Genomic DNA, 24,981 nt, shown 5'->3' on the forward strand with positions numbered 1-24,981 from the left:
AAACAAGACCCCCGGTGACTGGCACCTAGGAGATACCCAGTGACTATTTGATCCCCTCACACTGCTTCTCTAGAGCAGATTTGAAGCCAAGAGCTCCAGCGTGTCCTTTCACAGCCCTGACACTGAGCAGTTCTGAACACCTGCTTCTTAACTGCTCCCCACCTCCCTCTCATACAGTACCTCAGAGCAGACTAGCAACAAACAAAAGCCCACACATGTGCCACAGAAGGAACAGCTGATCCTGCTTCTAAAATAAAATGTGGAAGCAAAGAAAGGAGCCTGATCCGTCTTAAGGGCCACCATCACCAGTAAACTTGAATACAGCAAAACATCACAACTAAAATATACTTTGAGACTTTCTTAATAACTCTGCTAAAGGTTTCTCCTTCCACTTATCTATTTTCTGGATCTTTTTCTGAATATCATCCTAAGACCCCTTTACATCCTTGGGCCACAGGACTCTCAGGGTCCATCCCTGAATATTTCCTTACTTGGTCCCTCAACTTTTGTAGGTAAGCAGAGGGAGATTTGTTTAATTTCATTCCTTTGAAAAATATAATACCCAACAAAATTTTTTTAATTAATTAAAAAATTTTTTTAAATACCAAAAAAACACCAAACGCAGGCATTTGTAACTTTTTATCATTTCTTTCTACATATGTAATCAATAATTCACAATATCATCATATAGTTGAGTAGTCATCATCATGATCATTTCTTCAAACATTTGCATCTATTCAGAAAAAGAAATAGAACGAAAACAGAAAAAATTCATACATACCATACCCCTTACCTCTCCCTTTCTTTGATCACTAGCATTTCAGTCTACTAAATTTATTTTAACATTTGTTTCCCTAGTATTTATTTATTTTTAATCTATATGTTTTACTCGTCTGTCCATAAGGTAGATAAAAGGAGCATCAGGCACAAGGTTTTCGCAATCACACGGTCACATTGCAAAAGCTGTATCATTATACAATCATCTTCAAGAAACATGGCTACTGGAACACAGCTCTATATTTTCAGGCAGTTCCCTCCAGCGTCTCCATTACATCTTGGATAACAAGGTGATATCTACTTAATGCATAAGAATAACCTCCAGGATAACCTCTCCACTCTACCTGAAATCTCTCAGCCATTGACACTTTATTTTCTCTCATTTCGCATTTCGTTCTTCCCCCTTTTGGTCGAGGTTTTCTGAATCCCCTGATGCTGAGTCTCAGCTCATTCTAGGGGTTTTCTCAATCCCTTGATGCTGAGTCTCAGCTCATTCCAGGATTTCTGTCCCACGTTGCCAGGAAGGTCTGCACCTGTGAGTCATGTCCTGTGTAGACAGGGGGAGATGGTGAGTTTGCTTGTTGGGTTGGCTGGAGAAAGAGACCACATCTGAGCAGCAAAAGAGGTTCTCTTGGGGGTGATCTTAGGCCTAATTTTAAGTAGGCTTGGCCTATCCTTTGTGGGATTAAGTTTCATATGAACAAACCCCAAGATTGGGGGCTCAACCTATAGCTTTGATTGTCCCCACTGCTTATGAGAATATCAACAATTCAACTTGGGGAAATTGAATTTTCACTCTTTCTCACCATTCCCCAAAGGGTCTTTGCAAGTACTGTTTTATTCATTGTTTAAATCACTCTGGGATTTATTGGGGCATCACTCTGGACAAATCAACAAAATCTCATGTCCTACCCAAGGTTCCATGTACTTATGGTGTTCAGATAAGCTGTCTGCATAAGTTATATTAGGAAATGCACTAGTCAACATATAAATTTTGTACCAAATGAACATTTTTTGCTTTAGTCTCATACATAAGGTAAAATTTTAAAATACTAATTACCATCTATTTTCAGCACCCTGCAGTAATGACATTCCTTTGTTCTTCCTCACACAAAAACATTTTAAAATTTGTACATTTAGGCACTATCATATGTGCTAGGCATTCCTAGATTATACCATCTCAGTCTTTATCGTCTTTCTTTCTGATTTCATTTGTGCCCCCAGCCCTCCTCCCTCTATCATTCTCACATTCAGCTTCATTCAGTGTTTTAACATAATTGTATTAGAGTTAGGTAGTATTGTGCTATCCATTTGTGAGTTTTTACATTCAGTCCTGTTGCACAATCTGTATCCCTTCAGTTCCAATTACCCAATATCTTACCCTATTTCTGCCTCCTGATGGTCTCTGTTACCAATGAAATTCTCCAAGTTTATTCATTAATGTCAGTTCATATCCATGAAACCAGACACTATTTGTCCTTTTGTTGCTGGCTAATCTCACTCAGCATAATGTCCTTAAGGTCCATCCATGTTGTTACATGCTTCATGACTTTATTCTGTCTTACGGCTGCATTTTTAATTCATTAATGTCAGCTCATATCCGTGAAGCCAGACAGTATTTGTCCTTTTGTTTCTGGCTAATGTCACTCAGCATAATGTCCTTAAGGTCCATCCATATTGTTACATGCTTCATGACTTTATTCTGTCTTACGGCTGCATAATATTCCATCGTATGTACATACCACAGCTTGTTTAGCCACTTGTCTGTTGATGGACATTTTGGCTGTTTCCATCCCTTTGCAGTTGTAAATAATGCTGCTATAAATATTGGTGTGCAAATGTCTGTTTGTGTCCTTGCCCTCATGTCCTCTGAGTAGATACCTAGCAATGGTATTACCGGGTCATTTGGCAATTCTGTATTTAGCTTTTTGAGGAACCGCTAAACTGCCTTCCACAGCAGTTATACCATTTGACACTCCCACCAACGGTGGATAAGTGTGCCTCTTTCTCCACATCCTCTCCAGCATTTGTCATTTTCTGTTTTATTGATAATGGCCATTCTGGGCGGTGTGAGATGATATCTCATTGTGGTTTTGATTTGCATTTCTCTAACAGCCAGGGAAGTTGAGCATCTCTTCATGTGCCTTTTGACCATTTGTATTTCCTCTTCGGAGAAGTGTCTGTTCAAGTCTTTTGCTTATTTTGCAATTGGGTTGACTGTCTTTTTGTTGTTGAGTTGAACAATCTCTTTATAAATTCTGGATACTAGACCTTTATCTGATAAATCATTTCCAAATACTGTTTCCCATTGTGTAGGCTGTCTTTTTACTTTCTTGACAAAGTTCTTTGATGCGCAAAAGTGTTTAATTTTGAGAAGTTCCCATTTCTTTCTTTCTTCAGTGCTCTTGCTTTGGGTGTAAAGTCTAGGAAACTGCCTCCTAGTATAAGATTTATAAGATATTTCCCTACATTTTCTTCTAACAGTTTTATGGTCTTAGATCTAATGTTTAGGTCTTTGATCCATTTTGAGTTAATTTTTGTACAGGGTGTGAGATATGGGACCTCTTTTATTCTTTTGCTTATGGATATCCAGTTCTCTAGGCACCATTTATTGAAGAGACTGTTCTGTCCCAGGTGAGTTGGCTTGACTGCCTTATCAAAGATCAATTGTCCATAGATGAAAGGGTCTATATCTGAACACTCTATTCTGTTCCATTGGTCAGTATATCTATCTTTAGCCCCATACCATGCTGTTTTGACCACTGTAGCTTCTTAATACACCTTAAGGTCAGATAGCGTGAGACCTCTGACTTCATTTGTTTTTTCTCAGGATGCTTTTAGCTATTCTGGGCACCCTGCCCTTCCAGATAAATTAGGTTATTAGTTTTTCTATTTCTGAAAAGTAAGTTGTTGGGATTTTAATTGATATTGCATTGAATCTGTAAATCAGTTTAGATAGAATTGACATCTTAACTATATTTAGTCTTCCAATTCATGAGCACGGTATGCCCTTGCATCTATTTAGGTCTTCTGTGATTTCTTTTAACAATTTTTTGTAGTTTTCTTTGTCTAAGTCTTTTGTCTCTTTAGTTAAATTTATTCCTAAATATTTTATTCTTTTGGTTGCAATTGTAAATGGAATTTGTTTTTTGATTTCCCCCTCAGATTGTTCATTAGTAGTGTATAGAAACACTACAGATTTTTGAGTGTTGTTCTTGTAACCTGCCACTTTGCTGTACTCATTTATTAGCTCTAGTAGTTTTGCTGTGGATTTTTCGACATATAGTATCATCATCATCTGCAAACAGTGAGAGTTTTACTTCTTCCTTTCCAGTTTTGATGCCTTGTATTTCTTTTTCTTGTCTAATTGCTCTGGCTAGAACTTCCAACACAATGTTGAATAACGATGGTGATAGTGGACATCCTTGTCTTATTCCTGATCTTAGGGGGAAAGTTTTCAGTTTTTCCCCATTGAGGACGATATTAGCTGTGGTTTTTTCATATATTCCCTTTATCATTTTGAGGAAGTTCCCTTCTATTCCTATCCTTTGAAGTGTTTTCAACAGGGAAGGATGTTGAATTTTGTCAAATACCTTTTCTGCATCAATTGAGATGATCATGTGGTTTTTCTGCTTTGATTTGTTGATATGGTGTATTACATTAATTGATTTTCTTATGTTGAACCATCCTTGCATACCTGAGATGAATCCTACTTGGTCATGATGTATAATTCTTTTAACGTGTTGCTGGATTAGATTTGATAGAATTTTGTTGAGGATTTTTGTATCTATATTCATTAGAGAGATTGGTCTGTAGTTTTCTTTTTTTGTAATATCTTTGCCTGGTTTTGGTATGAGGGTGATGTTGGCTTCAGAGAATGAATTAGGTAGCTTTCCCTCCACTTCAGTTGTTTTGAAGAGTTTGAGCAGGGTTGGTACTAATTCTTTCTGGAATGTTTGATAGAATTCACATGTGAAGCCGTCTGTTCCTGGACTTTTCTTTTTGGGAAGCTTTTGAATGACTGATTCAATTTCTTTACTTGTGATTGGTTTGTTGAGGTCATCTATTTCTTCTTGAGTCAAAGTTGGTTGTTCATGCCTTTCTAGGAAGTTGTCCATTTCATCTACATTGTTGTGTGTATTGGCATAAAGTTGTTCATAGTATCCTGTTATTACCTCCTTTATTTCTGTGAGGTCAGTTGTTATGTCTCCTCTTCCATTTCTGATCTTATTTATTTGCGTCCTCTCTCTTCCTCTTTTTGTCAATCTTGCTAAGGGCCCATCAATCTTATTGATTTTCTCATAGAACCAACTTCTGGTTTTATTGATTTTCTCTATTGTTTTCATGTTCTCAATTTCATTTATTTCTGCTCTAATCTTTGTCATTTCTTTCCTTTTGCTTGCTTTGGGGTTAGTTTGCTGTTCTTTCTCCAGTTCTTCCAAGTGGACAGTTAATTCCCAAACTTTTGCCCTTTCTTCTTTTTTGATATAGGCATTTAGGACAATAACTTTCCCTCTTAGCACTGCCTTTGCTGCATCCCATAAGTTTTGATATGTTGTGTTTTCATTTTCATTCGCCTGGAGATATTTACTGATTTCTCTTCTAATTTCTTCCTTGACCCATTGGTTGTTTAAGAGTGTGTTGTTGAGCCTCCACGTATTTGTGAATTTTTTGACGCTCTGCCTATTATTGATTTCCAACTTCATTCCTTTATGATCTGAGAAAGTGTTGTGTATGATTTCAATCTTTTTAAATTTGTTGAGACTTGCTTTGTGACCCAGCATATATGGTCTATCTTTGAGAATGATCCATGAGCACTTGAGAAAAAGATGTATCCTGCTGTTGTGGGGTGTAATGTCCTATAAATGTCTGTTAAGTCTAGCTCATTTATTGTAATATTCAAATTCTCTGTTTCTTTATTGGTCCTCTGTCTAGATGTTCTATCCATTGATGAGAGTGGGGAATTGAAGTCTCCAACTATTATGGTAGATGTGTCTATTTCCCTTTTCAGTGTTTACAGTGTTTGCCTCATGTATTTTGGGGCATTCTGGTTCGGTGCATAAATATTTATGATTGTTATATCTTCTTGTTGAATTGTTCCTTTTATTAGTACATAGTATCCTTCTTTGTCTCTTTTACCTGTTTTACATTTGAAGTCTAATTTGTTGGATATTAATATAGCTACTCCTGCTCTTTTCTGGTTGTTATTTGCATGAAATATCTTTTCCCAACCTTTCACTTTCAACCTATGTTTATCTTTGGGTCTAAGATGTGTTTCCTGTTGACAGCATATAGAATTATCCTGTTTTTTAATCCATTCTGCCAGTCTATCTTTTAATTGGGAGGTTCAACCCATTAACATTTAGTGTTATTACTGTACGGGTAGTACTTTCTTCTACCATTTTGCCTTCTGTATTTTATATGTCATATCTAATTTTCCTTCTTTCTACACTCTTCTCCACACTTTTCTCTTCTGCCTTTTCGTATCTGTCTCTAGTGCTCCCTTTAGTGTTTCTTGCAGAGCTGGTCTCTTGGTCACAAATTCTCTCAGTGATTTTTTTGTCTGAAAATGTTTTAATTTCTCCCTCATTTTTGAAGGACAATTTTGCTGGGTATAGAATTCTTGGTTGGCAGTTTTTCTCTTTTAGTATTTAAATATATCATCCCACTCTCTTCTCGCCTCCATGGTTTCTGCTGAGAAATCTACACATAATCTTATTGGGTTTCCCTTGTATGTGATGGATTGCTTTTCTCTTGCTGCTTTCAAGATCCTGTCTTTCTCTTTGACCTCTGACATTCTGACTAGTAAGTGTCTTGGAGAACGTCTATCTGGATCTATTCTCTTTGGGGTGCTCTGCACTTCTTGGATCTGTAATTTTAGGTCTTTCATAAGAGTTGGGAAATTTTCAGTGATAATTTCTTCCATTAATTTTTCTCCTCCTTTTCCCTTCTCTTCTCCTTTCGGGACACCGACAACATGTATATTTGTGTACTTCATATTATCATTCAATTCCCTGAGTCCCTGCTCATATTTTTCCAATCTTTTCCCTATAGTTTCTGTTTCTTTTTGGATTTCGGATGTTCCATCCTCCAGTTCACTAATCCTAACCTCTGTCTCTTGAAATCTACCATTGTAGGTTTCCATTGTTTTTTTCATCTCTTCTACCTTGCTTTTCATTCCCATAAGTTCTGTGATTTGTTTTTTAAGACTTTTGATTTCTTCTTTTTGTTCATTCCTTACCTTTTTTATATCCTCCCTCAATTCATTGATTTGGTTTTTGATGAGGTTTTCCATGTCTGTTCGTATATTCTGAATTAATTGTTTCAGCTCCTGTATCTCATTTGAACCATTGGTTTGTTCCTCTGACTGGGCCATATCTTCGATTTTCCTGGTGTGATTTGTTATTTTTTGCTGGTGTCTAGACATTTAATTACCTTAATTAGTTTATTCTGGAGATTGCTTTCACTTATCTTACCTAAGGTTTTCTTGCTAGATGAGTTTGTTGTCTCTCTGTTCTTTGACCTTCAGTTCAGCTTTTTCTGGGCCTCTAGCTTAGGTTTTGTTTAACAGAGGATAATTTTTCAGTTCTTGTTTTCTTGTTTCTTGCCTTGCTTGTAAGGTGCCTTTTCCCTCCCTGCCCTTAGGAGGGTCTACATAGGTATTATAGACTCCAGCCGGGTTTTCCCGGACTAAACTGACCTCCTATCAGGGGGAAGGAGTCACCTGCATCAGTTTTCCCTGAGGGTGAGACCCAGCAGGTTAAAAGACTTTCCTGTGAAGTCTCTGTTTTTCTTATCCTGCCCTGTATGTGGCACTTGTCTGTCTGTGGGTCCCACCAGCAAAAGATGTTGTGGCTCCTTTAACTTTGGAAGGCTCTCCCTGCTGGGGGCATGGTGGAGACAGAGGAGAGGTTGTAGGCTTGTTTTAATGGCTTCAAATTGCCAAGCCCTGGGTTCTGAATTCCTTGAGAGAGGGATTCCACCTGAGTTGGGCTTCACCCTTCCCCTGGGGAAGGCACAGGTGGGAGACAGCCCTGAAAGCAGTCCGTTTCTGCCTATGCCTGGGGCAGTTGCAGCCTGAGTAGTCCCGCTGCTGAATCCAGAGGCAGCCAAGCCTCTGTAGAAACAGCCACAAAAACCTCCATTTCCTCCCCTTTCCTCTTTTTCAGTTAGCCCAATAAGCGACCTCCACCTTGACCAGGTTTGCATGAGCTGGGGGCCTATTTTTAGTAGTCAGAATTTGTGAATTAATTCCATGCTTGAAGCTTAGTTGTGCTCAGCTCCTGCTGCTGTTAAAGTCTCTTTCCTTTCCCCTCTGGGAAGTAGCCCGTCGGGGAGGGGCGTTGGCTGCCATAGGTTGGGTAACTCACAGTTCTGGGGGGGGGGGGGGGCTTACAGCTGGTCCAGCTGGTCCAGACTGGAGTACGCTGTGTGTCTGGTCACTGGTGTGTTCCCAGGAGTTGTTCTGTACTGTTCCTGGTTATTTAGTAGCTGTTCTGGAGGATGAACTAAATCCCACACCTTGCTAAGCCACCATCTTGGCTCTGTCCTACCCAACAAGATTTAGCTGGAAAAGATGCACCTTTAGTTTAACCAGGAATTCCTTGTGTCTGTTTAATCATCCAACCCCTCCTTGGCTTAGCTCCTTGCCTAAATAAATCAGAAAGCAGGCATCTTTTCGCCACCTCAAATAATGCCAACATTATTGCTCAGAAGTAGTTGGCAGGTCCTATCAGAAGACACCATAACTCTCCTTGGAGTCCAATTCCTGCATTGACAATCAGTTCAGTTCAGTCTTTCATCAAGACTGAATTCCTACAGGAAAATGCTCCCACATCAAGATGATTTTATTCAACCATTTGTTTCACTCTTATTAGTAGTCAGTCTGCAATTCCTGCATTTGGCAAAGGGATTTATTACAGAAAAATCCAGACCCGGCATCAAGTGGTTACATAGCACTTTGAAATATTCTGTTGAACCGAAGAGGCAAAACTAGAAAATTACCAGAATATCAGTAACTTCTTCAAGTCCCTTTTAAGGGCTAAAAATTAGTGGATAGTTTAAGCTGTCTTTTCCTTGAGCCTTCTCAAAGGCATTATTTAAGTTCTGAGATTTGAGTACAGCCGATTTTATTCCCTGTATAGTGAAGCCATAAAGATCTCACACAAAGCCCATCCTCATCTGCCCTGTATTTTGGGCAGAATACATCGAGCAGCACAATGCTTTCTTTTGTCCAAATATACATTTTTCTTTCCTTTAGTCTGCCAGTGTTCCAACTTTCTACCTATGGATTATCCAGAGGAATGTTCCTGGAGGGGAACTTATAGGTACCCCCTCCCTTTTTCCCTAGCCAGCCAACTACCTCTACCCATTCTGAGTCTTGCCTAGGTTCCTTTGTCTCAACGCTCTTTGACTTCATCCGACCCTGACGGAGTCCGTTTCTCCTTTCTTGCGGAAGGAGGGAAATGCGGATTGGGACGCTGCATGCACTTACTCACTACCAGGCTCATCAGAATTCATCCCAACCACTAAGGCAATACTTAATAGTCTTTTCTTACCTTGGTCTGTTCACAGAGTTGCCTAGTCACTGTGAGGCAGCCTTTCCCTTTTCTCGTTCACAATTGGCAGATCCAAGCATCTGGTCTTAGGTCCTTCTGGCTGCCAGAGGTGGGCTCCCAACAGCGGAATCTGAGACCGCTCAATCAGTGGGGCATGCCTTCCCTTCATGCTCCCCGGGACTCCCCCTCTGAAGCCTCGGGTTCCAGACAAGCCCCAAATTTTTAGAAAGACCACGTACCTGAAGGAGACAAACGCTTATCCGATTGTGGAAGAGAAAAGAATTTATTTATGATCTTGCGAGAGTGGGCGCCCAGCCAAACACAAAATGGTGGCTGGCACGCCAAGCAATAGAATGCCAGAACAATTATAACTGCCTAGCTTGCAAACCATCCCCTGTTTCTTTGATGATTGGATACTCCAGAGGTTACAGGCTATACGGATAGTCTAATTAATTCAAATTACTGGCAGGAGGTTCCTGTATACGGATAGTCTAATTAATTCAAATTACTGGCAGGAGGTTCCTGTTTTTGGTTACGCTTTATGTTTCAGTGACCCTGACCTTTACTTATTTAAACGTGTTTCTACCTGTTTGGTGCCAGTTCTAGGCTTACATCAGAGGTGCTCTCCTTCCCTGCCTGCAAAACCGATTTGAGTTATTCTGCAGCCCTTTCCTGCACCATCTTGTGTGAAAGCTTAACTTAATCTTCTTGCCAGTTTGCATAAGAGTAGCCTCCAGAGTAGCCTGTCAACTCTATTTGAACTCTCTTAGCCACCGATAATCTTGTTTTGTTTCCTTTCTTTTCCCCTTTTTGTTCTGGAAGGCATTATTGATGCCATGGTGCCAGGGCCAGGCTCATCCCTGAAAATAATGTCCCATGTTGCCAGGGAGACTTTCATCCCTGTATGTCATGTCCCATGTAGGGGGAAGGATAATGATTTTACTTGCAGAGTTGTGCTTAGAGAGGGAGAGGCCATATCTAAACAACAAAAGAGATTCTTTGGAAGTAACTCTTAAGTATAGCTATAGGTAGTCTTAGCTTCTCTGCTATATAAATAGGCTTCACAAGCGCAAGCCTCAAGACCCGGGGCTTGAAAAAAGGAAAGATAAATGGGATTGTCTCAAAATTAAACACTTTTGTGCATCGAACACTTTTTACTTTGTTAGGAAAGTAAAAAGGCAGCCTACACAATAGGAGATAATATTTGGAAACCACATATCAAATAAGGGTTTAATATCCAGGATATATAATGAGATTCTTCAACTCAACAACACAAAGGCAAACAACCCAATTAAAAAATAGGCAAAAGACAGGAACACTTCATAAGAGGAAATACAGATGGCAAAAACCACATGAAAATGTGCTCAACTTCACTTGCTGTCAGGGAAATGCAAATATAAACCACAATGAGATGTCACCTTACACCCACTAGAATGGCCATTATCAGAAAAACAGAAAATGACAAGTGCTGGAGAGGATGTGGAGAAAGAGGCACACCTATCCACTGTTGGTAGGAATGTACAATGGTACAACAGCTTTGAAAGGCAGTTTGGTGGTTCCTCAGGAAGCTCTAAATATAGAATTGCCATATGATCCAGCAACCCCATTACTAGGTATAGATTCAGAGGAACTGAAGATAAGAACACAAATGTACATCTGCCCGCCAATGTTTATAGCAATATTGTTTATGACTGCCCAGAGATGAAAACAGCCCAAATGTCCGTCAACAGACAAATGGCTAAACAAGCCGTGGTATATACATACAATGGAATACTATGCAGCTGTGAGACTAGCTGTAAGTCTTGATGCATGTAACAAAGTGGATGAACCTTGAGGACATTATGCTGAGTGAAATTAGCCAGAAACAAAAGGACAAATATGTATGGTCTCACTAATATGAACTCATATAAATAAGTGTACTTTGAGAGTTAAAATTAAGAACATAGGTTATCAGGAAATAGAAGAGGGTCGAGATTAGACATTTGGAATACAGATTATGCTACAGGACTGATTAGTAAAAATTTAGAAATGAGTAGCGCAGTACTACCTGATGGTAGCACAATAGTACAAGTACACTGAAGCTGAATGTGGGTATGGTTGAATGAGAAGGGCTGGAGGCATGTATAAAACCAGAAGGAAAGATATATAGAGGATAAAAACTGAGACAGTATAACTTAGGAATGCCTAGAGTGGACAATGATGGTGATTAAATGTACAAATATAAAAACGTTATTGAAGAAAAAAATACTCAAGGGCTTGGCCAGTTGACTTGAGAGTTTCTAATGTTTCAGACAGTATCAGGGGTTTCCCTGGTGATAAATCTTCATTGTTCCATATTTTCTCTCCCATCTCTCAGGGGACTTTGCCAGTACTTTATAATTATCTGCTCAACATACTCTGTGATGTATCCAGGCATTATATTAGACTATACAGAATTACAAGCCCTCATACCCATTCTGGGCTCTATGTATTTGGGTTGTTTAAATGATCTGTCCAGACAGTTTGAGTTAGATTACATGCTACAGTAAATTTAGGTTTTGGACGAACTAAACCTCTCTCCCTTTGTTCCCAGACTATAGGTGAAGTTCTAAAATACAGTGTCCTTCTTACCCTTGTATTCTGATTTACCTTCGTCCCAACCAGTTGGCTTCATTTTTTTTTATCTCTAATTGAAGCGTCATCTCTTTTTTGGTTACTTTAACTTACTGTATGTATATGTATATGAGGGTTTGCCTTTTGGCTTCTAAATCTTTATGCTCTTCAGTCCCCTCCATCCATTGGGCGTCATGGATAATGTCTAAAATAAACAAATCATGTCTTACAGTGTCCTCACTTGGTTGTTCACTCAGCAGCGCTCTCAATTTTAGACAGTTTTTATGGTCCAAAGAGACAAAGAGCTGATAAACACAGCCTCATCAGATATCAAATCTAAACTCCCCCTAATCTCTTCTTCCTCCCTCCCCCTTTCCCAATTATTTACCCCCGATATTGCTGTGTTACTGTTGCTGTCTTCCTGTTAACTGTAGGCCATAGCGTGTAATACTAGTTTTCTCCCTATATCCCTCTATTACTGACTCTTTTTACAAGATCAAACCTTTGGAGGAGTTCATACAATAACTTATTTATAATTATAGAATTAATCAGTGGGATAATGACACTATACACCTTTCAATCGTATTCACCTTCAATATGGCAGTGTTATGTATAACCCCACTAATTAGTTACCATCATTTCTATCTGTCCCCATACCTTTAAGTTCAACCTCATTGGGTAATCTTTCCCCTGTCTCTAATTTCTATTGCCTCTAGGTCCCCTATTTTACAGTGTTAACCTTGAGATTACCAGAGTCATAATAGTGAAATCACACACTTTTTTTAATGATTAATAGATTTTTTAATTAACAATTTAATTAACAATCTGAACTCTGCATTATTATCAGAGGAAAATAATTATCTCTGATGATTAATTATACACAAACTATCCAGGGCTTTATAGGATTTTTAGTATGTCCTGGTTTGATGCATAGCTTAGAAACAGGACATCAGCCTCCTGGATCAATAGGGCATGACTGATAATGAGAAACAGTAATTTATAAAACATTCTCTGAAGAGCTTTCTCAAACAGTAATTTCCCCCTGAAATTAAAACAGAAAATGAAACTAAATTTAGCTATAAATCACAATACACACCAATCTTACTTGAAATTTTATGGTTTTGATGTTACTTTTTAAAAAGTGTTCAACAGAAATTCAAGGCTCTTTTTTTTTTTCAAAACTCATTTTAAGGGTGGGCCACAGTGGCTCAGCAGGCAGAGTTCTCGCCTGTCATGCCAGAGACCCGGGTTCAATTTCCAGTGTCTGCCCATGCAAAAAGAAAAAAAAGCTCATTTTAAGATCAAGAATTTGAATATATGTGTTTGCAATAAAGTTGTAATCTCTCAAAATTAAGGTTTATTACAACAATCAAGCAATACTTTTTCAAAAACAGTATTAGTTTAGCTTCCTTGTTTCTTTCCAGCACTAATCTTTCTAAGATAGTGTAAGCGTGTCTAAGAGTAGAGGAGGGACTGCTGATTTGGTCATGAAAATCCCTCTTGAAGGAGTAGTACTTTTTCTTAATGGAAGAAACTGCAACTTTATGTTCTTCTGTTTCTTTTCTATTATGAAAACAGGGCTAAAAAGCATCTTAAAGTCTCATTTTCTTCTGGATGACTAAAATTTTTAGTTTTTAAAGTATTTTACTCTCTTAAAATCTTTCACATGGAGGAAAAAACAAAAATCTTACTGAAGTATTTTTCCCCCCATTCTTTCCTCCATTCTCTCAACATGAAGTCAAGGCAGAAGTAGAGCCCCCTAGAAATTTCAACAGTGAATTTTTTTTTAGACTCTTAAACATAACTAAGATTGACACTTTAGATGATTACGTGGTATGTGAATATGTACTATTTATCAATTTAAAATAATTTAAAATATATGTAATTAAAATTTTAAAAGAGATGAGTAGGAGTCAAAAAGCTTTATATAAATCACTAGTGTCTGCGTGTATTAGCTTAGTAGAAACTGTAATCTAGCAGACTACTTGTATTTAAAAGCCCATCTTTCGATGGCGGCTTAGTAACGTACGTGCGTCTTAGTTCCTCCTCCTCCAAAGCAACTACTAGGTGAACTGAAACAGTGCAGAACAGCTCCCGGGGCTACGGCAGGGAATGGACACACAGCATACCCCAGTCTGGACTGGCTAGTCTGACTGTGAGACTCGGCTGCGGTGAGATCCCCAAGCGGCGCGCGATTTCCCGAGCAGCGGCAGCTGCGGCGGCCGGAGCTTCTCCCTCCCTCCTTCCCGGGCCGGCTGAGAGTCTCAGAGAGGCAAGTTTCCCAAGCCGAGGCAGCCGGCGCCCCACTTTTGCAGGCGACTTCGAGTCTCGGCTTCGAGTCCGCGGCTACGAGTCTCGGATCAGAGGGCTATCCAAGCCGCGGTGAGACCCCCCGCGGGCGGTTTCCTGGTCCGGTGGGGAATTCCCCGGGCCCGCTGCGACCGGCGACCAGCCACAGAGTCCCCTTAGCTGCGGCGGCTGACGCCCCCACCACACGCGGCCCCTGAACCAACGGAGAGAATTGGATCGGAAATCCCCAGGCCGCGGAGATCGGTGACCGGGGGGATCCATTCCAAACACATGAGACAAACGTGTGCCACGAGCGCCACCTACTGGGCAGGATAAGAAAAACAGAAACCAGAGATTTCACAGAAAAATCTTACAACCTTGTTGGGTCCGACACCCATGGAAATCTGACTAAATGCCCAGACGCCAGCAGCAGAAGATAACGGTCCACGCTCAGAAGATTGAGAATATGGCCCAATCAAAGGAACAAACCAATAGTTCAAATGAGATACAAGAGCTGAGACAACTAATGCTGAATATACGAACAGAAATGGAAAACCTCTTCAAAAATGAAATCGATAAATTGAGGGAGGACATGAAGAGGACATGGGCTGAACATAAAGAAGAAATAGAAAAACTGAAAAAACAAATCACAGAACTTATGGAAGTGAAGGATGAAGTAGAAAAGATGGAAAACACAATGGATACCTACAGTGGTACATTTAAAGAGACAGAAGATAGAATTAGTGATTTGGAGGATGGAACATCTGAATTCCAAAAAGAAACCGAAACTATCGGGAAAAGAATGGAAAAATTTGAACAGGGTATCAGGGAACTCAAGGACAATATGAACCACACAAATATATGTGTTGTGGGTGTCCCAGAAGGAGAAGAGAAGGGAAAAGAAGGAGAAAAACTAATGGAAGAAATTATCACTGAAAATTTCCCAACTCTTATGAAAGACCTAAAATTACAGATCCAAGAAGTGCAGCGCACCCCAAAGAGATTAGACCCAAATAGGCGTTCTCCAAGACACTTACTAGTTAGAATGTTAGAGGTCAAAGAGAAAGAGAGGATCTTGAAAGCAGCAAGAGAAAAACAATCCATCACATACAAGGGAAACCCAATAAGATTATGTGTAGATTTCTCAGCAGAAACCATGGAAGCTAGAAGAGAGTGGGATGATATATTTAAATTACTAAAAGAGAAAAACTGCCAACCAAGACTCCTATATCCAGCAAAGTTATCCTTCAAAAATGAGGGAGAAATTAAAACATTCTCAGACAAAAAGTCACTGAGAGAATTTGTGACCAAGAGACCAGCTCTGCAAGAAATACTAAAGGGAGCACTAGAGTCAGATACAAAAAGACAGAAGAGAGAGGTATGGAGAAGAGTGTAGAAAGAAGGAAAATCAGATATGATATATATAATACAAAAGCCAAAATGTTAGAGGAAAATATTATCCAAACAGTAATAACACTAAATGTCAATGGACTGAATTCCCCAATCAAAAGACACAGATTGGCAGAATGGATTAAAAAACAGGATCCTTCTATATGCTGTCTACAAGAAACACATCTTAGACCCAAAAATAAACATAGGTTGAAAGTGAAAGGTTGGGAAAAGATATTTCATGCAAATAACAACCAGAAAAGAGCAGGAGTGGCTATACTAATATCCAACAAATTAGACTTCAAATGTAAAACAGTTAAAAGAGACAAAGAAGGACACTATATACTAATAAAAGGAACAATTAAACAAGAAGACATAACAGTCATAAATATTTTCGCACCGAACCAGAATGCCCCAAAATACATGAGGAATACACTGCAAACACTGAAAAGGGAAATAGACTCATATACCATAATAGTTGGAGACTTCAATTCACCACTCTCATCAATGGACAGAACATCTAGACAGAGGATCAATAAAGAAATAGAGAATCTGAATATTACTATAAATGAGCTAGACTTAACAGACATTTATAGGACATTACATCCCACAACAGCAGGATACACCTTTTTCTCAAGGGCTCATGGGTCATTCTCAAAGATAGACCATATGCTGGGTCACAAAGCAAGTCTTAACAAATTTAAAAAGATTGAAATCATACACAGCACTTTCTCGGATCATAAAGGAATGAAGTTGGAAATCAATAATAGGCGGAGTGCCAGAAAATTCACAAATACATGGAGGCTCAACAACACACTCCTAAACAACGAGTGGGTCAAGGAAGAAATTGCTAGAGAAATTAGCAAATACCTCGAGGCGAATAAAAATGAAAACACAACATATCAAAACTTATGGGACGCAGCAAAGGCAGTACTAAGAGGGAAATTTATTGCCCTAAATGCCTATATCAGAAAAGAAGAAAAGGCAAAAATGCAGGAATTAACTGTCCACTTGGAAGAACTGGAGAAAGAATAGCAAACTAATCCCAAAGCAAGCAAAAGGAAAGAAATAACAAAGATTAGAGCAGAAATAAATGAAATTGAAAACATGAAAACAATAGAGAAAATCAATAAGCCCAGAAGTTGGTTTATGAGAAAATCAATAAGATTGATGGGCCCTTAGCAAGATTGACAAAAAGAAGAAGAGAGAGGATGCAAATAAATAAGATCAGAAATGGAAGAGGAGACATAACTACTGACCTCACAGAAATAAAGGAGGTAATAACAGGATACTATGAACAACTTTACGCTAATAAATACAACAATTTAGAGGAAATGGACGGGTTCCTGGAAAGACATGAACAACCAACTTTGACTCAAGAAGACACAGATGACCTCAACAAACCAATCACAAGTAAAGAAATTGAATCATTCATTCAAAAGCTTCCTAAAAAGAAAAGTCCAGGACCAGACGGCTTCACATGTGAATTCTATCAGACATTCCAGAAAGAATTAGTACCAACTCTCCTCAAACTCTTCAAAAAAATCGAAGTGGAGGGAAAACTACCTAATTCATTCTATGAAGCCAACATCACCCTCATACCAAAACCAGGCAAAGATATTACAAAAAAAGAAAACTACAGACCAATCTCTCTAATGAATATAGAAGCAAAAATCCTCAATAAAATTCTAGCAAATCGTATCCAACAACACATTAAAAGAATTATACATCATGACCAAGTAGAATTCATCCCAGGTATGCAAGGATGGTTCAACATAAGAAAATCAATTAATGTAATACACCATATCAACAAATCAAAGCAGAAAACCCACATGATCATCTCAATTGATGCAGAGAAGGCATTTGACAAGATTCAACATCCTTTCCTGTTGAAAACACTTCAAAAGATAGGAATACAAGAGAACTTCCTTAAAATGATAGAGGGAATATATGAAAAACCCGCAGCTAATATCATCCTCAATGGGGAAAAATTGAAAACTTTCCCCCTAAGATCAGGAACAAGACAAAGATGTCCACTATCACCACTATTATTCAACATCGTGTTGGAGGTTCTAGCCAGAGCAATTAGACAAGAAAAAGAAATACAAGGCATCAAAATTGGAAAGGAAGAAGTAAAACTATCACTGTTTGCAGACGATATGATACTATACATCGAAAACCCGGAAAAATCCACAACAAAACTACTAGAGCTAATAAATGAGTACAGCAAAGTAGCATGTTACAAGATCAACATTCAAAAATCTGTAGCATTTCTATACACTAGCAATGAACAAGCGGAGGGGGAAATCAAGAAACGAATCCCATTTACAATTGCAACTAAAAGAATAAAATACCTAGGAATAAATTTAACTAAAGAGACAAAAAACCTATATAAAGAAAACTACAAAAAAACTGCTAAAAGAAATCACAGAAGACCTAAATAGATGGAAGGGCATACCGTGTTCATGGATTGGAAGACTAAATATAGTTAAGATGTCAATCCTACCTAAATTGATTTACAGATTCAATGCAATACCAATCAAAATCCCAACAACTTATTTTTCAGAAATAGAAAAACCAATAAGCAAATTTATCTGGAAGGGCAGGGTGCCCCGAATTGCTAAAAACATCTTGAGGAAAAAAAACGAAGCTGGAGGTCTCGCGCTGACTGACTTTAAGGCATATTATGAAGCCACAGTGGTCAAAACAGCATGGTATTGGCATAAAGATAGATATATCGACCAATGGAATCGAATAGAGTGCTCAGATATAGACCCTCTCATCTGTGGACATTTGATCTTTGATAAGGCAGTCAAGCCAACTCACCTGGGACAGAGCAGTCTCTTCAATAAATGGTGCCTAGAGAACTGGATATCCATATGCAAAAGAATGAAAGAAGACCCATCTCTCACACCCTATACAAAAGTTAACTCAAAATGGATCAAAGATCTAAACATTAGGTCTAAGACCATAAAACAGTTAGAGGAAAATGTTGGGAGATATCTTATGGATCTTACAACTGGAGGCGGTTTTATGGACCTTAAACCTAAAGCAAGAGCACTGAAGAAGGAAAGAAATAAATGGGAGCTCCTCAAAATTAAACACTTTTGTGCATCAAAGAACTTCATCAAGAAAGTAGAAAGACAGCCTTCACAATGGGAGACAATATTTGGAAATGATATATCAGATAAAGGTCTAGTATCCAGAATTTATAAAGAGATTGTTCATCTCAACAACAAAAAGACAGCCAACCCAATTACAAAATGGGAAAAAGACTTGAACAGACACCTCTCAGAAGAGGAAATACGGATGGCCAAGAGGCACATGAAGAGATGCTCAATGTCCCTGGCCATTAGAGAAATGCAAATCAAAACCACAATGAGATATCATCTCACACCCACCAGAATGGCCATTATCAACAAAACAGAAAATGACAAGTGCTGGAGAGGATGCGGAGAAAGAGGCACACTTATCCACTGTTGGTGGGAATGTCAAAGGGTGCAACCACTGTGGAAGGCAGTTTGGCGGTTCCTCAAAAAGCTGAATATAGAATTGCCATACGACCCAGCAATACCATTGCTAGGTATCTACTCAAAGGACTTAAGGGCAAAGACACAAACGGACATTTGCACACCAATGTTTATAGCAGCATTATTTACAATTGCAAAGAGATGGAAACAGCCAAAATCTCCATCAACAGAAGAGTGGCTAAACAAACTGTGGTATATACATACGATGGAATATTATGCAGCTTTAAGACAAGATAAACTTATGAACTATGTAATAACATGGATGGACCTAGAGAATATTATGCTGAGTGAGTCCAGCCAAAAACTAAAGGACAAATACTGTATGGTCCCACTGATGTGAACAGACATTCGAGAATAAACTTGAAATATGTCATTGGTAACAGAGTTCAGCAGGAGTTAGAAACAGGGTAAGACAATGGGTAATTGAAGCTGAAGGGATACAGACTGTGCAACAGGACTAGATACAAAAACTCAAAAATGGACAGCACAATAATACCTAATTGTAAAGTAATCATGTTAAAACACTGAATGAAGCTGCATCTGAGCTATAGGTTTTTGTTTTGTTTTGTTTTGTTTTGTTTTGATTTTACTATTATTACTTTTATTTTTTTCTCTATATTAACATTCTATATCTTTTTCGGTTATGTTGCTAGTTCTTCTAAACCAATGCAAATGTACTAAGAAATGATGATCATGCATCTATGTGATGATGTTAAGAATTAATGATTGCATGTGTAGAACGGTATGATCTCTAAATGTTGGGTTAATTTCTTTTTTTCCGTTAATTAAAAAAAAAAAAAAAAAAGAAAAGGGATAATTGGAGATGAAGGGATACAGACTGTACAACGGGACTGGATATAAAAACTCAGAAATGGACAGCACAATACTACCCAATTGTAATGCAATTATGTTAAAACACTGAATGAAGCTGCATGTGAGGTATAGGTTTTTTGTTTTTGTTTTTTTTGTTTTTTTTTCTTTCTATTATTGTTTTAATTCTTATTCTGTTGTCTTTTTATTTCTTTTTCTAAATCGATGCAAATGTACTAAGAAATGATGAATATGCAACTATGTGATGTTATTAAGAATTACTGATTGTACATGTAGATTGGAATGATTTCTAATTGTTTTGTTAATTCTTTTTTTAATAAAAAAAAAAAAAAATCCCAACAACTTATTTTTCAGAAATAGAAAAACCAATAAGCAAATTTATCTGGAAGGGCAGGGTGCCCCGAATTGCTAAAAACATCTTGAGGAAAAAAAACGAAGCTGGAGGTCTTGCACTGCCTGACTTTAAGGCATATTATGAAGCCACAGTGGTCAAAACAGCATGGTATTGGCATAAAGATAGATATATCGACCAATGGAATCGAATAGAGTGCTCAGATATAGACCCTCTCATCTATGGACATTTGATCTTTGATAAGGCAGTCAAGCCAACTCACCTGGGACAGAACAGTCTCTTCAATAAATGGTGCCTAGAGAACTGGATATCCATATGCAAAAGAATGAAAGAGGACCCATATCTCACACCCTACACAAAAGTTAACTCAAAATGGATCAAAGATCTAAACATTAGGTCTAAGACCATAAAACAGTTAGAGGAAAATGTAGAGAGATATCTTATGAAACTTACAATTGGAGGCAGTTTTATGGACCTTAAACCTAAAGCAAGAGCACTGAAGAAGGAAAGAAATAAATGGGAGCTCCTCAAAATTAAACACTTTTGTGCATCAAAGAACTTCATCAAGAAAGTAGAAAGACAGCCTACACAATGGGAATCAATATTTGGAAACGACATATCAGATAAAGGTCTAGTATCCAGAATTTATAATGAGATTGTTCAACTCAACAACAAAAAGACAGCCAACCCAATTACAAAATGGGAAAAAGACTTGAATAGACACCTCTCAGAGGAGGAAATACAAATGGCCAAAAGGCACATGAAGAGATGCTCAATGTCCCTGGCCATTAGAGAAATGCAAATCAAAACCACAATGAGATATCATCTCACACCCACCAGAATGGCCATTATCAACAAAACAGAAAATGACAAGTGCTGGAGAGGATGCGGTGAAAGAGGCACACTTATCCACTGTTGGTGGGAATGTCAAATGGTGCAACCACTGTGGAAGGCAGTTTGGTGGTTCCTCAAAAAGCTGAATTTAGAATTGCCATACGACCCAGCAATACCATTGCTGGGAATCTGCTCAAAGGAATTAAGGGCAAAAACTCAAACGGACATTTGCACACCAGTGTTTATAGCAGCGTTATTTACAATTGCGAAGAGATGGAAACAGCCAAAATGTCCATCAACAGACGAGTGGCTAAACAAACTGTGGTATATACATATGATGGAGTATTATGCAGCTTTAAGACAGGATAAACTTATGAAGCATGTAATAACATGGATGGACCTAGAGAACATTATGCTGAGTGAGTCTAGCCAAAAACTAAAAGACAAATACTGTATGGTCCCAATGATGTGAATTGACACTCGAGAATAAACTTGGAATATGTCATTGGTAACAGAGTTCAGCAGGAGTTAGAAACAGGGTAAGATAATGGGTAATTGGAGCTGATGGGATACAGACTGTGCAATAGGACTAGATACAAAAACTCAAACATGGACAGCACAATAATACCTAATTGTAAAGTAATCATGTTAAAACACTGAATGAAGCTGCATCCGAGCTATAGGTTTTTGTTTTGTTTTGTTCTTACTATTATTACTTTTATTTTTTTTCTCTATATTAACATTCTATATCTTTTTCGGTTGTATTGCTAGTTCTTCTAAACCGATGCAAATGTACTAAGAAACGATGATCATGCATCTATGTGATGATGTTAAGAATTACTGATTGCATATGTAGAATGGTATGATTTCTAAAAAAAAAAAAAAAAAATGGACAGCACAATACTACCTAATTGTAATGTAATTATGTTAAAACACTGAATGAAGCTGCATCTGAGCTATAGTTTTTTTTCTTATATATTTTTGTATTTTTTATTTTTATTTTTTCTCTATATTATCATTTTATTTCGTTTTCTGTTGTCTTGCTATTTCTTTTTCTAAATCGATGCATATGTACTAAGAAATGATGACCATACATCTATGTGATGATATTAAGAATTACTGATTGCATATGTAGAATGGAATGATTTCTAAATGTTGTGTTAGCTAATTTTTTTAATTAATAAAAAAAATAATTAAAAAATAATAATAATAAATAAATAAAAGCCCATCTTTCAAAAAGGTCCTACTTTTCCAGAATGTCTGTTTAGAACTAGTTCCCCTGCCTTGTATATACAGGCAGGCAGTAAACAGATGATTCCCATTTGAGCTTCATGAAAGTCACTTTACTGTGGTATATAAAGAATGAACATCAGAATCTCCAAGTTTTTTCAGTCCACAGGCACACACACAAACATAAACAGTTACCAATTCTCTCATCAACGCTTTTGGCAATTCAGAAAGCCTAAATACTTTCCTAATTGAATTCCAAGAGAAAAGTACCTAGAATTTAATTTTTTTTAACTTCAGTGTTCAGTATTGGAGCTACCGAATTACTCAATTTTTCCATTAAGAAAATAGAAAAATAAAATTTGAGGCATAAATGAATAATGAAAAAATAAGTTGGAAAACAATTTTATTACTAAATAGGTTTAAGAAAAATGCTACAGAGAAAAACACATAGAGATTATTCCAGTTGAAGGAGTATCTGTGTGCATGAAGTTACCCACCAAAGCATTTTTGATAATAGATAGTAATTGAGATCAAATTAAATATCCAATAATAGAGCTCAAAAATAGACTAGAAAATGTCCAGTTGATAAAATATACAACCATTAAAAATTATTAGAACAATGCTTAAACAATATGGGAAAATGCTTGATAACATTAAACCAAATACAGAAAGTATCCCTGCTACATTTAAATAATCCCCAAGTCTATTTTCAAACACCACCCAGAAACATGATCTGACATACTATCTCACTGTATGATGAATATATTTTTTCCTTTGTTGAAGAAGCAAAACAATGTGAAGTTTTTATTGTGGCAATACATTTGAAAAAAGGAAAATAATTTATGTTCCTGAGAGAGGCACATCTGGCCTTGTCCTGAGATCACTTTGTCTATACTTGGGAAGGTAGTTCTCTGACCAGCGGCCCAGTTGCCTTGAGAGGGTTGCTCATGAATAGGACCAAAAGAAGTGAGGTTGGGGGCAGCTAGCGACCCAGAAAAATGATGGTTTATTACCTGTCTTTAATTTCATCAACTAGGCCCTAATTTGTCCATTTTAATACTTGTATACTGTATATATTTATCTATATCTATGTTTGAAGACAAAATTTCACATTGGAATCTTTATATTTCTGCCTTCATACAAATTCAGATACGTAACTGCCTCATAATAAAGCAAGTTTCAATTAGCAATCAAATTATGTTTTTTAAAATTGATAAAATGGTATTAACAGGGACCATCAATAATTAGAGACAATTATTGGGTGAATTCTACCAGAAATAATATTGAACAGATGATTACTTAGAAGAAAAAGCATTTTTTAATTGAAAGTTGGATATTTCCATCAGGTTTTACAGTTAAATAACTGGGCAAAGACTGGAATCCTATACCGGCATTAAAACAGAATTATACAAGTTTTCCTACAGGCTCCAAGAATATAGAGATGGAATATTTTTTATGGTTTTTATGATGACAGTTATGACCTCCTGGGTTATTTTAACTCTAAAGAAAATGTCCATTAAAAGGCTAAATCAAAGCACTCAATATTTTCAAACAGTTGCCCAATCACTTTTAGAATATGAAATCGTTTTATTGAATTCTGTTTATAAAATATATCAGTAAGCAATATTTAGAAATGCTATAATAGGCTTTTTAGTATGCTGTAGATTCTACAGGTACAGAAACCTAAAGAACTTTACATACTCAATGCAGTGGTTAACGTTTCATTTCTTGCCAGTCATATCTTTCAGTTGCAGTCTCCCAATTAATAACATTTCAAATAGCTTTTAGATAATCAGGTCTGACATTTTTATACTGAAGAAAAAAACATGCTCCCATACATCAGTTCCCAGCAGTGGTATAAGACCCTGTTGTTCCTTACAGTGGATACTTATTAGAATAAACAACAATCAGTAAGTGTCCCTGTTCCTTATTGAAGCCATGCCAACCCCAGCCTGAACCTTGAACACTAGCAGATATAGCTGTCAACTTTTCCTTAATTCTATCAATGGTTACAAAGTCACACTTGATTTGCTTCCAGCAACTCCCCTTTGGGTTCTCCACCACCATTAGTACTCTGGTTTGTCCAGATTGATATGGCCTCCACCACTGAACTTCAGTGCAGACTGAAGAGCTACCTGAGTTGTAACATAACCCTTTGCCAGTGCCTCTTTATACTTCTCTGTAACATTCAAGTTATTCACATAGGTGGTGTATTTGCTGTGGTGCAGCTGCATCATCTGGGCATTGATATGGGGCTCCAGGGCGCCTTAATCATAAGGCAAGTTGGGGAGGCTGTGCTTTTTCCTGAAACCCCAAATTCTGCAAGCTGGTACCAGCTTCCTGCTCATGCTACATGCTTCCTGGGACAGCATGGTGCAGGTGCCTGGGCTGCCACTGCAGCCCTTATATAGCACAGGCACTTGAGCCAAGTGTGAGCACAGACCAGTCCTTTTAGTTCTGTCTTATTTCACTCAGCCTTATGTCCTCAAGATTCATCTGTGTTGTCATGTGCTTCAGGACCTCATTTCGTCTTACTGCTGCATAATATGTATATATGTAAATACTACCTTTTGTTTATCCACTGGTCCATTGATGGGCT

General features: G+C 37.8%; 1 protein-coding gene and 1 pseudogene across 1 annotated transcript in view; one reads left to right on the forward strand and one right to left on the reverse strand.

The window, feature by feature from the left end:
- HMGXB3 (HMG-box containing 3) overlaps window positions 1–24,981 on the forward strand; it is an 85,513-nt gene that overhangs the window by 37,499 nt on the left and 23,033 nt on the right. The window lies entirely within an intron of this gene.
- Window positions 24,096–24,754, reverse strand: LOC143664725 (superoxide dismutase [Mn], mitochondrial pseudogene; annotated as a pseudogene).

Source organism: Tamandua tetradactyla, chromosome 20, assembly GCF_023851605.1.
Source record: "Tamandua tetradactyla isolate mTamTet1 chromosome 20, mTamTet1.pri, whole genome shotgun sequence".
NCBI classification, from domain to species: Eukaryota; Metazoa; Chordata; class Mammalia; order Pilosa; family Myrmecophagidae; genus Tamandua; species Tamandua tetradactyla.